Genomic DNA, 18,385 nt, shown 5'->3' with positions numbered 1-18,385 from the left:
AAAAAAAAAAAAGAAGAAGAAAAGCATACCAGATACCAAAAGCTAGCTTTCTTATGTTTTTCTTTAAATTTTCAGATTTACCTTCATTCATTCTGTTTTCACTGATGTCTTTTGCAAGCCTTTGATTTTTTTTGTTACAGTTTAGTAATTTATATTCACCAGTCACTTCTTATGTCTTGATCATCTATATCTGTAAACATGAATCACCGTGTGTGTACTTACAGGGCTAGGATTTCAGTGTTGTCAGAGTATTACCACACAGCAACAGCAACATACAGAAGATATGTTCACTCAGATAAGACTGCCCTAAACAACCATTTTGTCACTCAGTTATTTAACTGTGTTTAGCTCATTTAAATCAAAATGTGTACTTTAATCTAAAATGTTTTAATAATCTGTATTTCTTATAATTTTAACACTATGAGCTGCCTGTATAAGAAATCAAGTAACCAGAATGCACCTATAAATTATGGAGCATTGTAGATTTTACCACATCAATTCATAGCAGTAACTTTAAGAGGGCATTGTGCAATAGTTAGTTTTCTTGTTCAGCTATTTTAAAGGCTGCTTTAACTTGTTTGTTTGTCTTTGTATATAACTACTTCTAATCACTAGAGTTATTATATTCTGTTATGTTTGACCAGAATTATATGACAAGAACTGGTGACAGTTTAGTGCCTCTGCCCATTGTCCATGATTTACACTAATTGTGAGCAGTCTTCTTATGTGTCAGCTCATTATTTTTGAAGCATTTGCCTTTAGGCTGTTCTTTGAGGTATCAATGAAGTGATTGAATTTCAATACCTTAATTCAGTGCACATAATACTAATGTAACCGCAGATGAAAATTGATAAAACCCAAAAGAGAGTCATCTAAATTTGTAGTTCCTATTTCTGTGGGGTTGCCTGGCCATGGTTGGAGAGGGAATGGTGTTTGATGGTAAACACAGGGTGTTTGGGAATCAAAGAGCCTAGATTCTCTCCCTGGATCTGTCACTAACTTGCTGCGTGACCTGAACACGTCACTTTACCTCTCTGTGCCTCAGTTTTCCCATGCATGAAAAATAAAATAAAATAAAATGGGGATTCTTATGTTTGTAAGTGCTTTGAGATATTTGACCAACAGGTGCTATTGGAGTGCAAAGTGTTACTCTTATGTGTTTATTTTGAGTCACGAGATAATCAATTTTAACCCAAAGTCATTGGATTATTTATATGAAGTCCATAATGTTCGAGTACCTCAGGGACATTTAAGAGTTGGAGGTGCAAATATATTCCAAAAGGGTGCAACAGACACAGTGTATCCCCCTGCTTCTGTTTTTGTATATTTTTGCTACTTGGTTTTTCTTGATCATAGCTATTTTGTGCTTGGTCTTTGTTGTCTAAGATGCAGTATCCTGTACTAGCTTATAATATTCCCATACCAAAGTCATGGGGAAACCAACATTATTTTGTTTTTGGTTTATTTATACTATATTCTGCATACAGTACTTTAAATGCCAATTACAGTGCAATCTTTATTTATTGTAAAAATTTTTTAAATGTACTTATGTACTAATTTTCCCTTGTAGCATGTTATATTTTTGTGTTTTATACTTTTGTAATTTTAGGTCAGTCTTGTTCCTTGGCAACATCTGTAGTATTATTAATCTTCTGACATTTTCTTGTGTTTTTAAAAAGATAAGAGCATCTAGTGCATTAAATGCCAAAAAAAAAAAAAAAAAAAAAAAAAGAAATCCATTATCAGTGATTGAAACGTTTACATGTACCCCAAAACCATAATCATCTCTTGGAAGAAAATGCTGAGATCAATGAATTATTCTGTGTGCCTATATTGATGTAGTGAGTACTAGAGAGTTCTGTATTTTATTATTGACTATAATAATTAGTTTAATTAGCTTTGCAATCTGATGGCATCGAGGTAAATATATTTTTGCCAAAGTTCTGGCCTTCCAAAACTCACCCCCCTGTTTAAACATGTGCTGTGACCCACTGTGACACAGCATGTGCATTTTCTAAAAAATTCCATGCAGGTGTTTCGGGGAGAGGTATTTTTTAAGCAATGAAAATTCAACTGAGTACAAAGCCCCCTCTCGGGGGGTTGGGGAAGTCTGTTTTTTGAAACACTTCAGAACTGCTGCTATAAAGAAATTCTCTGAATTGGTTGAATTTTTTTTAAGTAAATAGTACTTTAGGCCAAAATCTATATGAATATTTGATCATCTTGAGATTTTCATACTATCATTTAACCACCAGGAAGCTGAAGTGTGTGAAATAAAAAGCTGACAGCACTTTATTTTATTGCTCTCCATTATTTGGTATTCATTATATTCCTTCAGTCAGAAAATTATTACTCTCTTTGGCACTGTTTTCTATCACAAATATGTATATGTGATATTGATATATAACTATATATATTGCCATTACACACGAACAATAAAATAAAGTGTTCTATTAACCTGATCTCTTTGCCCTTTTGCTATGTGAGGAGTGAATGAGTGGCCTTCTGATGCTCTGACTCTTCTCTGTATGTCAAACTCATCCCTGGCACAAGAAATTCCAGTCATGTGAAGCAAACTGCCCTTTGTCCTCAAAGAAATTGTTGAAAAAAAGAACACTTTTTAAAGAGACTTTCTGCATATTCTCTGCCTTGTTCTTATCAACTTTAAATGTTGGCATTTTCTAACCTTGTTTTGTTGGCTACAGTAATTCAGTATTCATGTCAAAATTGAGAAGTGCCCTAATTGAATGTGTTTGAATGTTATCCTTGCACAATTCTTTAAATTGAAAGATAAAATGTTTTACCTCACTGTTGGACATACATTCCAAGCTTTTCAACTCTAGGAGAAAAAGAAAATCATGTTTTCCTGTATTGTAAATTTTAGACTATTTCATATACATTGTATTAAAACTGCCATATCAATTTTAATGTATAGATTTTGCAAATACTATGCTATATGTAATACCTAACTGTATCTGTAGTGTATATGTAATATATTTATGCCCAATAAATGTTTTAATTCTTTCTGACTTAAGTAGGGTTTTTCTGCCATGACTAGGATTGCTTTTGTTGTTGTTGTTTCTTTTCTTTTTTTTTTGAGACGGAGTCTTGTTCTGTCACCAGGCTGGAGTGCAGTGGCATGATCTCAGCTCACTGCAATCTCTGCCTCCCAGGTTCAAGTGATTCCCCTGCCTCAGCCTCCCAAGTAGCTGGGGATTACAGGCACTCGCCACCATGCCCAGCTAATTTTTTAAAATTTTAGTAGAGATGGGGTTTCGCCATGTTGGCCAAGATGGTCTCGATCTCCTGACCTCATGATCCGCCCACCTCGGCCTCCCAAGGTGCTTGGATTACAGGTGTGAGCCACTGCACCCGGCCTTATTCTTCCTTTTTAAATACTTAAAGCATATTCAGAGAAGTTGAAAATTCATGTGTTTTTGGAGGCCAGGCAGGTGGCCTTCCACAGAGGCAGCAGCTCAGCTCTTGCTGACCAAGGCCTTGCAGGACTGTGAGCCACAATCACCTGTGTCCATGTTTCAAAAGAAGCTAAAAATCCAGATTTCCCTCATGGGCCAACTAAAAGGTGATTGTGGACTATATAGGCTGCCAGTTTAATCCTTTATCAGAGTCTCTGTGGATAATGTACCTTTTTGCCTAATACTTTATCTGCCTACCAAAACTCAGGAGTCCAGATCGCCCTTGTTTCACCTGGCACACTGGGTGCTTCCTCTCCCCTGACAAACTCTAGAGTGTTCATCTCATTTCCTGCAGGTCTCATTCAACAACAACAACAACAGCAATAAAACACAGTGTTCCTGCTCTGGCCATGGTTTTGTGATTTTAGATTGTCTTGATAGGAATTCCCACTCTCTCTTTTAATTTTCAGGAAAATGTGTAAAAAAAAACTATAACTTTATTGAACCTCACTTATATGAAGCATGGTAATTATTCTTCCGGGTAAAGATGACAAATTGAGCACATCAAATTTTGTATGCTTCTGACACCACTGAAAATACAGAATTTTTTTTTTTAGGTCACAACTCAACCCTCAAGACTGGGAAGAAAGAGAGGAGTTATTGGCACCAGAATGTTGGAAATATGATCAACAAAAGTTAATTGTAATTTGGCAGAGGAGGAAATGAGCATCAATCTTTTTATTCTCAATGCCCGATATCCTAAAGGCTCAAAAATTGACAGCAACATATCCCTTTGAAGTGATAGTGAAGAGAGAGAGGAGGCTAAAATAGTATTGGTTGAAAGCTGTTTAAAATGCAGCTAGATCCATAAAATCCCTCCCCCCTTTTTTTTTTCAGCTGGACAAAAATGTCCCTCCTCCCCTCCCACCTCCTTGCAGAAGCCTAGAGGTTTATCCTCAGGAGAAGGTTCAAATAGAAAGTCCCTGAACTGGGGGACACTATCCACAGTTGAGAATGAAGGCACCATATCAGAAGCACATTAGTGAACCTAGGCATACAGAAGAATCTATCCACAGTTGAGAATGAAGGCACCATATCAGAAGCACATTAGTGAACCTAGGCATACAGAAGAATATTACAAAGAACCCCATGGACTGGGAACAGCAACAACAAAAAATCTAAAGATCTTCAATGAAATGGTTCAGCCAGAGCACTCTTGCGTAGTACTTTTCAACCTGTACATTAATATCACCTTGGGAGCTTTTCAAAATTATTGTACCCCCCACCAATAAAATGAGTATTGCAGAGGGATCAATATTTTTGAATGCCCCCAGGTGATTTCACTGTGTATATGAAATTGAGAATCATTGCTAAAAAGTGAAACTCTCAATCAGCAATCCCCTATCAGCTTTTTAGTCTTTCATCTTAACCAGTGATAACCTGGCATCTGATGAAAGTGTCTAACATGGACGAAAAGCCCAAACCAACAACTTGGAAGAATCAGAGACTGCACGGAGAATAAGCTTCAAAAAACTGTCATATCTCCAGAGAGATAAGAAAAGACATCTGTAGAATAAAGATAGCAAACTGTAGAAGAGGAACTGTTAACAAGAAAATGTTCTTGGAGATTAAACATTCAGTACCGGGGTTGGAAGCTGAAATTTAGCAAATAACCCGAAAAATGGAGAAAAAAGAAATGAAAAGATTAGGATCTGACCAGGACCATTCAATATCCAAGTAATAGGAACTCCAGAAAGAACAGAGAAAATGGAAGAGAGGAAATCATTAAACACATGAGTTTCTAGAATAACAGGGTATGGGGGCACACAACACAATGGATGAAAATAGGACTTATACCAGGGCACGCCATCTTGAAGTTTCAAAACACTAGGACCAAAAGAACCTCCCCAACATGAAAAGCTGGTCACATAGAAGGATTGGGAATCAAGAGTGGCGTTAGACATAAGTGAAGCAATTGCTTCAAGATGTTAAAAGAAATATAATAGATTTCTTGCCTGCCTATTCTCAATCAAATGTAAGGTACCATGAAGACATTTTTTAAATTGGAAAATCTCACAAGTTTGCCTCCCATGCACCTTTTCTCAGGAAGCTACTAGAGGATAAGCTTTCCCCTATAAGTGAATAAATCAAAGAAGCATCCATGGGATTCTGTTTCCAGTGCTTTTTATTTAGGTCAGAAGTTGGCTCTCTGACCCTATGCCACAAAAGGATTTATGCAACTGTCATGTTCTTACCCTTTGCCCATCCCCAATTGACCTGAGTGTACACATACACTTCCCTAAACAGGGGGATTGTAAAAATGACCCTGTTAAACAAATCTCTCAGGATATTTTGCCTTGAGCCAATTAAAATTAACAGTTAAATCTGTCTACAGATACCCTTTACTCAGGGTGACAACTAAAATGTAATTCCCACCTTCACTACTAGACTAGTACCTCAAACGCTGGGGGAAGGGCTGTGTGCATGGGGCAGCAAGCCTCATTTTAACTTTGCAGCATCTAGCACATTTTCTGGCCCATATTAGAAGCTAAAAAAGATTCGTTGAATTGAACTCACCTATTTGGTAACCAAACGTTGGCAGAACAGTGATGTGGCTCATAGACTTGCTGCTTCAACCCATAATCTTTTCCCTCAGGTGTGTTATTTTCAGTGCAATACTTTACTTTCTTAATGAAGTAGTTGTCAATATTTTGAAATTTGGAAATTTTACATAAAATACTGGAATTCCAGATTCTACTGAAAGTTGGAAGACCTGGCAGCTCTAGGTCTTGTTGATGTGGAGGTTATCAACGGAGATGAATATTGGCTGCCCTTGTTGGTTGGGGCATTTTGTTCTGCTCTTGATCACATTTTTCACTAAATCTCTGGCGTGGATATGGATGTTATCTTTTCTAATATTTCCATCAAAGGTGAGTAAACATGTACAGGACATCCAAAATGATGGAATGAGGACCTCCATAAATCCACTTCTCCATAAAAACAACAAAAACAGTAGCAAAAACGTACCGGAATCAACTTTTCCAGAACTTTGGAAATTAACCACAGGTTTGCAACCATCTGAACCTTGGTAAGAACAGCTGGTTTTATGGCATTGTAACTCAATCTCCTCTATCCTAGCTCTCCAAAGCTCCGCCGTAGTCTTGGAATCAGCACCCCTGCAGCCAGGAGAGGCAGTTTGGAGCTCTTCAAGACGTCTCCTCCCCAGAGCGTTGTCACTATTTATCCTACCTCACAGCTACCTGAAAAAGGTGCCATTTGTAGGGTGTTATTATTTAAACTGACTGGCGGCTGCTCCATGGGAAAAGCCTAATACCCAGGGTACTTGTTGAAAAATAATCAGCGCAGTTTTTTAACCCAGCAGCTGCCTAGGCTGCAGTACCCACTGAGGCAAATAAATTGGCTAAAAACTTGAAGATCTGGGAAATGAAATGTTCATAGGGGACTTTTAAAAGTTCCTGACATAGTCGTGGGGATCTAGCAGACCATATGCATGTGCCCAGACTCAGAAGATGGAGAACACCTCCATCCTTCACTTCTGTCTGATCTCAAGGTCTTGGCTTAACCAGAACTGTAAACTTCCTGAGCTTTAAAGGTGTACTTCAACATTCAGAGCCCTTGACAAAGAGTGGAAGATTGATTGGTTCCTGGTATTTAAGGAAATCTGCGAACAGTCATTAGAGGACCATTAAGCTGAACAGAGATTACAGTGGCCAGATGCAAAGGAAGAAGTCTGGAAGAATACATTCCGAATTCGTAACTCAGATTAACCCTAATAGGGAATGGGGAAGTGATGGTTAAAGAGTCGTTTAGTCTTCACTAATATTTTAGCCTTATAAATGAAAAATGGGCCCCGGACATGGTGGCTCATGCCTGTAATCCCAGCACTTTGGGAGGCCGAGGCAGTCGGATCACTTGAGATCAGGAGTTCGAGACCAGCCTGGCCAACATGGTGAAACTCGGTCTCTACTAAAAATGCAAAAATTAGCTGGGCGTGGTGGCAGGAACTTCCAGCTACTTGGGAGGCTGAGGCAGGAGAATCGCTTGAACCCAGGAGGCGGAGGTTGCAGGGAGCTGAGATCATGCCACCGCACTCCAGCCTGGGCAACAGAGCGAGACTCAGTCTCAAAAGGAAATAATAACAATAAATGAAAAATGAGTTATGTATTATTTGTGTAATAAAAATGCATTTTTATGGCAAACGAAAACATCAAAGAATTGAAATTTCTTCCCCCTTTTTGAGTCAAAGGATAAATATAGTAAAGGATGAGTCTTAATTTTTTTCTTAGGACTAAAGGTATGGATTTTTATTTTCTGTCCAATTCATTAGAGAAATGTTCAATTCAGATAAAATTTTTTGCACTATGAGCCATTGAATGTCTCTGATTTTCTACTATAACAGTGTTTCCCAAACTAAGGCGGTTATACAAGATAATTCTAAGTGGCACATGTCTAACGCCTTGCAAATTATGTAATTTTTGTCATCTGTACAAAGGAGATATACCAAAAAAAAAAAAGTTAGATTAAAGTGGATATTTAAGTTGATAAAAGAAATATCGTAAGTAACTCATAGTGCAAGGGCTACTCAGATATGGCAGAAATCATAGGGATGATAAGCAAATGACCAAAGTTTGAGAATGATGCACTGTGGAACACTGCCTCTTGAGATACAAATGGATCTATGGAACAACACATTTGTATGCTAGCACCTGCACATACATTCTTTTTTTTCTTTGGGTGAAAAGAGTTCTGTTGAAGGAGGTGAGAAGAAAAACTTTGATGCACATAGAACCAGAAATTGAACTGGACTAGAAAGTGTGTGCAGCTGATCCCCACCAGCCTCAATGACTGCCTTAGAATTTTCTGTTTTACTGTGCATATTTCCCTGTTCAGTACTTCTGAATAGTCACATGAGTGAAAATTGGCATTTGGAAAGTTAAAGTTCTTTGGCACGAACCCTGAAGGTTCATACACACACACACACACACACACATATATATATATATAAACATCTCATTATTTTGCAGAGCCTGAGATAAGAAAATAGATGTTGGTTTTAAAATAGGCCTGGGGGAGGGAGGAAGGGTATAATGGGCCTCTTGTTTTGTCTGACAGTCTTTCCTATGAGCAGTGAGCCAGGGACACCCTCTTCCACCCCTAACTTTATCCATTTGGTTCTCTAGGAGTTGTGTTCTCCCAAGACCCCTTGCACAGACTAAGGTGTATTATTCAAGAAATGGGTCCCTAACCTAACTTGGACCCATCCCTGGATGTGGGATTAAGACTCAAATTGGTCTTGCTCCAATGACTGAAGCTATAAGATGAAAAGCTTGAAAATTTGGGGCAGCTGGTTTTCTTGATGTAGAGAAAGCCAGTGTTCAGTGAGGGGAAACAAGGAAGCTGGAAGGAAAAGAGAAAAGAAGAGGATTAAGGAATAATTTCTTATTAATAATCTAATCTATTCCTATTAGATTATTAGACACTAATTTAATCTATTAAGGACTAGATTCCTTACAAGGACCCTAGTTAAGGCCCAGTTCATCCTGTTTTTCGGTTTGCTGAGACCCACTTCCCTGTTTTCCTTATGATAAATTTCCCTTTATGTTTAAGTTAATTGGACTTGAGTTTCTGAGACCAAACCCAAAAATTTCCCATCTAGGACAGAAAGCATTTAACACCTGATTTCCTATTGCAAAGGAGGCTTACTTTGCAGTAGGGTGTACTGTGTGCAAAAGGCACAGCCTCAAAGTTTTTCTGTGCTGGGAATTTATTCAAATTTGGCTTCTTTGTGTTTTTGTTTTATTTTTCACCCTTCAAGCAATATGGACTGAATCTAGGAAAGCTTTTATTTTTTAAATTAAAAACAAAATAACATTGTGCTGAATTAGAGCACTTATTTGTGAGCTGATGTTAAGCACTTGACATACATTATCTCATTTACACTTCATATCAACACTTTGAGGTGAGTATGTCCATGCTCTTGAAGCATAAGGTGCTTAAGTAACCTGGGCAAAGCATCTAAGTAAAGTGTTGATGGAAGATTTAACCACGGCTCTCATTAAATTCTGAGGCTGGAAAGACACTGTCTAACGTCTTTACGATTCTATGAAGACAGGATTTTTCTGAGGTAGGTGGGCTTCAGTCCAAACTGTAGTTCCTTGATAGAAATAATCAAAGGACAGCCTGCAAGATCCTCCACGTATGTGCAGCCTCCAGTATTCTTTGGTTGAAAAAAATAGCACCACGTGCTGTAAACATTGAAATCTGTATTGCAAAACTGCCATTCAGGAGACTTGTCCAGTCAACTCCAGTACCTCTGCTCAGATAACACACCACACTTCTACAAAGCTGATTTCAGTGCTACCACAAAGGGGTTAGGAGATAAAAAATGGTACAGAAAAGAGTAAACATATGATACCAACTAAGTAAAAGGAAAGGAAGTGCAGGAGTGGGTTCTGAAGACATGAATGTTGAAAGGCCACAGGAGTTTGCTGAACTCTTGCTAGGTTTCCCCAGGAGAGCCCTGATCTCCAGGAAATAGACCTGTTTGCCCATGTGCCCACCCTTGCTGAGGCCCTCCACCTTTCAACAATATCCAGCCCTTCAGAGCCAAGCCCTGAGATTTTCTTTCCCTCTGTCATCTAGGCAAATTTCTCACAAGTGCTTGTAAGTATCTTTCTGGATTGCTTTATTCAGCTTGCTCATTGAGAAGGGATTTGTGGTAACTTCTTACAGCAGCAATAAAAAATGAATACCGATTTTAAAAATACAGGATATTTGTGTGACATTGCGTAGGATAGGTGAGGTGTTAAATAGAAATCTAAAAGCCTAAAAGGAAAAGAGTGACACATTTTACTTATTAAAAATAGAGAAAATAATTGTAAAATAACATTGACAAAGGGTTAATATTCCTCATATGCAAAAGCTCCTATACATTAATAAGAACAAAAACAAACCTTTTTTTTTCTTCTTTCTAAAAAATAGGCAAAGTAGCCACACATGGTGGCTCACACCTGTAATCTCAGCACGTTGGGAGGCTGAGGCAGGAGGATCACATGAGCCCAGGAGTTTGAGACCAGCTTGGGCAACATTGTTAGCCCCAGTCTTTACCAAAAAAAAAAAAAAAAAAAATTATCTGGGTGTGGTGGCTCATGCCTGTAGTCCCAGCTACTCAGGATGCTGAAGTGGGAGGATCAATTGAGCCTGGGATGTCAAGGCGACAATGAGCCATGATCGCTCCACTGCACTCCAGCCTGGGTCACAGAGTGAGATCCTGTCTCAACAAAAAAAAAAAAAAAAAAAAATGCAAAGTAAGTAAATAGAAGAAATATTTGATAATCTGTTACAGCAGCAATAGAATATGAATACAGATTTTTGAATACCAAAGCAGTTTATAGAAGAAATATAAATTACAAAAATCATAGAGAACAATGTTCAACCTTGGTACATGTTAGGAAAATTAAAATTCAACTAATGGGAAATATTTAGCCCTTAAGCAAACATTTTAAAGATCAATATCCTGGCCAGGTACAGTGGCTCACACCTGTAGTCCCAGCACTTTAGAAGGCCAAGGTGGGTGGATCACCTAAGGTCAGGAGTTCGAGACCAGCCTGACCAACATGCTGAAACCCTGTCTCTATTAAAAATACAAAAATTAGCCAGGTGTGGTGGCGGGCACCTGTAATCCCATCTACTCAGAAGGCTGAGGCACGAGAATCACTTGAACCGGGGAAGTGGAGGTTGCAGTGAGCTGAGATCACACCACTGCACTCCAGCCTGGGCAATAAGAGCAAAACTCCATCTCAAATAAATAAATAAATAAATAATCAATATCACATGGGAAAAAGTATGGGGAAATCACCTATCTATCTCTCTAGGAAGATGTTAATTACTGTAGCATTTTTGAAGGTAATCTGGAAATACTACATTTTAAAATGGAACATATACTTAAGCAATCTTAAAAGTCTAAAGAAAAAATAGATTTGTATTTAAGGGTGTACATGCAAGGATATTTATTTCAGCGCTGCTTATTAAAGAAAATCTATTGATAGAGCAATGCATTAAAATTATTAACTATTTTAGATCTATTAAAAATGAATTCATGTCACAAGAAAACAACAGATCTATATCCTTCTGAAATACAGATGCAAACATCTTCAACAAAATACTGGCATATAGAATCCAGCAATATATAAAAAGGATTATAAGCCATGACAAATAAATTTACCTCACGAATGGAAGATTGGTTCAGCATACAACTAATTAATATAATTAAAAATTTTTAAATTTTATTTATTTAAACGAATAAAATTTATTTTTTATTTTTATTTAAAATATAAAAACAATATAATCATCGCAACAGACACATGAAAAGCATTTGACAAAATCTAACAGTCTTTCATGGTAAAAAAAAAAAAAAAAATTACCAAACTAGAAATAGACAGGACCTTCCTCAACTTGATAAACAGCATCTATGAAAACCCACAACAAACATACTTAACAGCAAAAGACTGAACACTTTCCCTGCTAAGATCAGGAACAAGTCAGAGATGCTTACTCTTGCTACTTCTATTCAATATTTTTCTGAAAGTTGTAGCTAGAGTAGCTAGGCAATAAAATGAAATGAAAGGATCCTCATGCTTTAGAGAGCAGTCAGGAGCTCTGCTCCACAAGAAAACTTACTCATAAATGTGTTACAGGATCTTTGGGATGTCGATTTTGTGGCTGGAAACCTGTGTGATGGGCGGTGCCTTTGCCCAGGTTCTTGGCCAGGAAGAATGAAGTGCGCAGACAAGTGAAGGTGAACAGATGAGCTTTAAAGAACGGCTCGGAGGAGACCTGCAGTAGGTAGCTCCTCTCTGTAGGCAGCTCACCCTCAAGTGTCCAGCTCTCAGCAGAGAGGAGGTCCTGGAGAAGGTTACTGCTGTCTGCACCTGGTAGCCCCAACGTCTCCAGGTCTCTGAAGCTCTCAGCAGAGAGGGTAGCTCCTCTCTGCAGCTGGTCTTCCAGACCATAGTCTCTCCCTTCTGGCATTCTCTGCCCTCCTTTGGCTGAGCCCGGGGCTTTTATGGACCTCAGAAGCAAGGAAGTGCATGCTGATTGGTCCATGGGCAGCCATGGGTGGGCCTGGAAGAGGCGCTGCAAATCCCCACTCAGGTCTCAGGACTGGCAGCCTGGCCCCTAGCCTTCAGGTCCTCCCTGGCCTGAAGGCGGGGCCTTACTGGGGATCTGCCCACTTCAGCCCAGAAGCCTGTCTGCCTCCCTCAGTCATCCATGGCAGGGAGGCTGCTGGCACCGAAGGGCACCTGCAGCCCAGCACTCAGCTGCCCTCATCTTATCCCTCAGAGAGGGCTGAGCCAACAAGGAGCTGGCATGTCATCACTGCCCCGAGCATGCACCCACTTGGTCGGGCTGTGACAGCCCCCAGGCTCAGCCCCAATCCCGCTCCAAGATTGTAGCAGGCACGTGAGCGGAAAGACAGAGGCAGCAGGAGCAGGCACCTCCGAGCCTGCAAGGGCAGGGCGCCTTCCCAGGCCCCCCAAGCTGCAGGGATGCCTGGGTCTGCAGCCCCAGTTTGGTTGGCTGCAACTGCACTTCGCCTGGGGAGCGGGGCTCCTGCCTGCTCTCTAAAGCAGGAGGCCTGGATCCACAGCCACAACTTGGGTGGCTGAAGCCCTGCCCAGGAGGGCATGGCTCCTGTGCATGCCCAAGTCCCAAGAGCATGGAGTGCCCAGGTTGCAGCTGCCACTTGGGTGGCTGCAGTTGCACCTGGGGAAGTCCCGCCCCACCAACTTGGAAGGGGCAGGGCTCCTGCTTGTACCTGGCTCCCACCAGCTCTATGGAGCACGGCACCTGGCTGTACCCTCTTGCAGCCTAGGGGTTGGGGGTGCTCTGGGTCCTCACTGGGCCTGGGCGGGCATCTGGAGCAGGGGTGATGAGGCCAGGAGCTCCTCCTGTGGCTCCAGTGCTCAGAGGTGGCCCGGAGCTCCCCTTCACCCAGCCTACAGCCTGGCCCATTGTGGTGGCCCCTCGGGTGGCGGGTTGTGGGAGGTGGGGGCAGGCTGTCTGCCACCTCCCTTGGCCATACCAGATGGCCCGCCACTGCCATCAAATGTTCATAGCAGCATTATTCACAATGGTCAAATGTTCATCATGTGATGAATGAATAACCAAAATATAATATAGCCATACAATGAAATAGTATTTGACCATAAAAAAGAACAAAGTACTGATACATGCAATAACATAGATGAACCTTGAAAACATGCTAAGTAAAAATTCGGACACAAAAGTCCATATATTTTATAATTCCATTTATATTAAATGCCTAGAATGAGGTAATCTATAGAGACAAAAAAGTTGGTAGTTGCCAGTAATTGGGGGAAAGACAATTCAGGAGTGGCTGGTAATAGACCAAGGGTTTCTATTTGGGATGATAAACATGTTCTGGAATTAGATAAGGTAGATGGTTGCACACCTCGTGAATATAGGAAAAACTGCTGAGTTACAAACTTTAAAAGAGTAAATTTCATTTTATGTCAATTATATCTCAATAAAAATGAGAAAATGAATTAAACCATCTTTACTGACCTGGAAATATATCCCTGACTTACTATAAGATGAAAGAAATACCAGTACAGAAAAGTATGGGAGGATTATCAAACCATTAATATTGATTACTTCAGTAAGATCAAGGACAAAATGCAAGTAAGAAATAATGTTTCCTGACTGGGCATGGTGGCTCACGCGTGTAATCCCAACAGTTTGGAAAACTGAGGTGAGAGGATTGCTTGAGCCCAGGAGTTTGAGACCAGCAACGGCAATATGGCTCATAAGGTTAGGCTTTGTGTTCCCACTCAAACCTCATCCTGAATTGTAATCCCCAGGTGTTTAGGGAGAGACCTGGTGGAAAGCGATTGAATTATTGGGATGGTTTCCCCATGCTGTTCTTGTGTTAGCAAGTGAATTCTCATGAGATCCGATGGTTTTATAAAGGTAGTTTTTTCCTGTGCTGACACTTCCTCTCTCTCTCTCACCTGCCACCGTGTAAGACATGCCTGCTTCCCTTTCTGCCATGATTATGAGTTTCCTGAGGCTTCCCCAGCCATGTGGAACTGTGAGTCAATTAAACTTCTTCCCTTTATAAATTACCCAGTCTTGGGAAGTTCTTTATAGTAGTGTGAAAATGAACTAATACAATGGGAAAACGCATCTCTACAAAAATTTTCTTAAAAATTAGCATGGTGGCATGCACCTGTGGTCATAGCTACTTAGGAGGCTCAAGTGCGAAGATTGCCTGAGTCCCAGATGTGGAGGCTACAGTGAGCCATGATCGCACCACTGCACTCCAGCCTGGGTGGCAGAGTGAGACCTTGTCTCAAAAAAAAAGAAAAAAACTTTTTTTATAGACTTCAATATTGCTCAACTTGCTATGAACAGGCCTTTAATGGTTTACAAGAACAAGTAAAAGTACACACACACACACAGACACTATTAAAAAGTGAGTATAAAATTCTGGCATTTAGCAAGTTTGAAATATTAAGCAAATCACTTGGCTTCAGTTTTCTTCAGTTTTCTCCTGCAAAAAATGATTGGGTGGACTGGATGGCAACAAAGATGTTGAGAGAGACTTCAAACAACCCCAACTACCAGGGAGCAAATAAGAAACAGCTGGGAGAAAGAAGATAGGCGTGTATATTTTGAAGAACTCCCCAGAGGATTGATTCTCTTTTAATATCCTGCCCCCCATCCCCTTTACCTATAATAATCCCTGATACGAGCCCTTATGGTTTTAAAAAAATCTCTTCTAAATATTCTTTATGACTCCTTCACTTGAAAGTCAAAGCCCCCATAATAATGCATTAGCCTTACTTTCTATTATCTGATGAAGCAGAAAGACAGTAGGCCTTGCAATCATCACAAGCGTCAAGATCCTGGCTTGACCACTGTGTTATTTAGCTATTATTGTATAACAAGCCACCTCTAAACTCAGTTGCTTAAGACAATCTGAGGGCTCCAGGAGTCCTCTGTGAGAATAGTTTCCAGAAAGACAAGGCAGGAGACAGATTACAGAATGAAAAATGAATAGTGATGAGGACTTGTAGGCAGTGGGATCTGGAGTGAAGGAAAGAAAACAGTAGCTTGTCAGAGAAACAAAGTTAAAGGAAGGATGTGCATGGTTGGTTAGCTTTTATTTGTAAACTAGGAGAGACTTAGGTATTTGGTAGATCCAAGAGACAGTTCTAATCTAGAAGTAGCAATTGAAGGTACAGGAGAAGGTATAATCAGTGTAACAATGTTCTGTAGAAGATGACATAAATGAGAACTGAAAGCACAACTAAAGGATTTAACCTTAGAAACTAGTAGAAATATGTCTTCATTTGAGATAAAAGATGAGAAAAATACAATGAATGCAAGTAAGGCTAAGTGTAGGAATGGAGAAGAGGGTCATGAGAAAACTCATGTTTGAAAGGGACTCTATTCTTTCAGGAAGAGAAGGAATGAATCGTCTTCAGAGAGTGAAAGGCCAGAAGGAGGCAGGATGGTTTGGAACTGGAGGAGAGGAGGACAGGGTTTGGAACAGGAAAGATGCCTTAAGAAGCCTTTGTGGAGATGCCCATCAACAGCAAGCAGTTTCCATTAGCAAAGATGGGACCCAAGGAGCAGTGTCAAGAAAATGAATGACAAAGACTTAATGAGGGTTTCAATATCATCACAGTAGGTCAGACCCCAAGGAGGAGAGAAGAATCTTCTCAAGGATATGCAACAGGGGAGTTAGAGGCACTTACAACTTGAGAATTACGAAGAAATGTAGCATTGTTTTGTATCTTAGGCCTATAAAATGGGAGCTAGAATAAGCAGCACGAGGCCTGGGACTCTGTGTTGATAACAAATATTTATTAAGCACTTGCTGGATTTCCCCACATGAAGCTAAGCCTCTGATAAGCATTATTTCATTTTGTTATCATAGTAATAGTTTATAAGATATTGTTATTCTCATTTTACCAATAGGAAAACTGAGCTTTAAAGAGATTGTTTTCTCAAGGTCACTGTGGCAGATATTTTCTGAAGATGACTGCAATCATTTCTCTCATCTTCTACAATGTGGCCCTACAAGTCCGTCTCAAAGAGTAGAGTTTAATTCCTTGACCTTGAATCCGGATGGGGTTGTCACTGCATTGACCAATAGAGTATGACCAAAAATATCTCTATGTGGCTGCCAAGGCTTTGTCATAATGTTTCGTGCATCTACCTGGTTCTCTTGGAACTCTACCTCTGGCAGAAGACCACTATGTAACAATTTTGACAGTCCAAAGGCTGCCATGCCGGAGCATCACCTGAACATGGCTGAGCTCCAAGCCAACAGCCAGCATCAACTGCCTTCTATGTAAGTGAGCCAGCTTGGTCTCACATCTGGCTCAGTCTAGTCAAGATTTCAGATGACTGAAGCCCAACCCAACATCTGGCTGTTACCACATGAGAGACTGCCCAGCTCAGTCCTTCCTGAAATTCTGACCCACAAAATCGTGAGCAGAATGAAAAGGTTGTTGCTTTACAACAAGTTTTGGGATAATGTGTTATGCAGCAATTGTAATCAAAATAGGCTCACAACATCACAGAACAACAGAGCAGGGATTCAAATGCAAGCTTGCCTAACCCTGGAGCCCATATTTCTCTTTGTAGATTATCATTCACATTTCTCTTCTTAAATCCCCTGCGTCTAGCCCAGTTTTGCTGAACAAACATGTTACTTACTTCTTAGGTAGATGTCTTCTTCTCACCTCTATTCTAGTCCCTAGAAAATTTACATAATTGCATAATTTACAAAATTGCATAATGGATCATTGTCCAAAATTGGGAAAACATACCATTGGTTATTAAAATCATTATCATGTCATTGCCAAATAAATCTTCATACATTCAATCATTCACATCCTATTCTTTTATGTGTTGGCAAGTCAAAAAACCTTAAATTCCTGAAGACTTTGAGGAAAATACTGTGTCTTTTTCATATAGATGCTAACCAGAAATTACTTTAGTCTTCATATTTCTTTCTTGGATTTTTTACTAGGCATATTAAATTTAAGGAGGCCAAAATTACAATAGACAATGAAAGCATGACCTCTTAGGATTAGAAGAATCATAACTAGAGTTGAAAGGTTGAATTTGCACAGAACCTAGATTTTTCGAAAGTTATTTTATGTTAGGTTCAGGGAGTACATGTCCTGGGTTGTTGCATGGGTACATATTGTGTGATGCTGAGGTTTGGGGTATGAACAATCCTGTCACTCAGTAGTGAGCATAGTATCCAACAGGGAATATTTGTTTTTCTCTTTCCTTTTTGTGGGTACATGATAGGTATATATGTTTATGTAGTACATGACATATTCCGATACAAGCGTGCAATGCATAATAATTACATCAGAGTAAATGGAGTATCCATCCCTTAAGCATTTATCCTTTGTGTTACAAACAATCCAATTATATACTCTTTTAGTTATTTTGAAATGTACAATTACATTATTGACTATAGTCACCCTTTTGTGTTATGAAATACTACTTCTTACTCTCTCTACGTTTTTGTACCCATTAGGCATCCCCACTTCCTCTCCCCACCCCACAATCCTTCCCAGCCTCCGGTATCAATTCTTCTACTCTCTATCTCCATGAGTTCAATTGTTTTAATGCTTAGCTCCCACAAATAGGTGAGAACATATGAAGTTTGTATTTCTGTTCCTGGCTTATTTCACGTAACACAATGATCTCCAGTTCCAATCATGTTGTTGAAAATGACAAGATCTCATTCTTTTTTATGGCTGAATAATACTGTTTATATGTACTATATTTTCTTTACCATTCATCTGTTGATGGACACTTAGGTTGCTTCCAAATTTTGGCTGTTGTGAGTAGTGCTTCAATAAAGAGAGGAGTGCAGAGATCTCTTCAATATA

The sequence above is a fragment of the Piliocolobus tephrosceles genome, chromosome 2 (assembly GCF_002776525.5).
Source record: "Piliocolobus tephrosceles isolate RC106 chromosome 2, ASM277652v3, whole genome shotgun sequence".
Taxonomy (NCBI): domain Eukaryota; kingdom Metazoa; phylum Chordata; class Mammalia; order Primates; family Cercopithecidae; genus Piliocolobus; species Piliocolobus tephrosceles.
The sequence above is the reverse complement of the archived record's forward strand: the minus strand, read 5'-3'. Positions refer to the sequence as shown.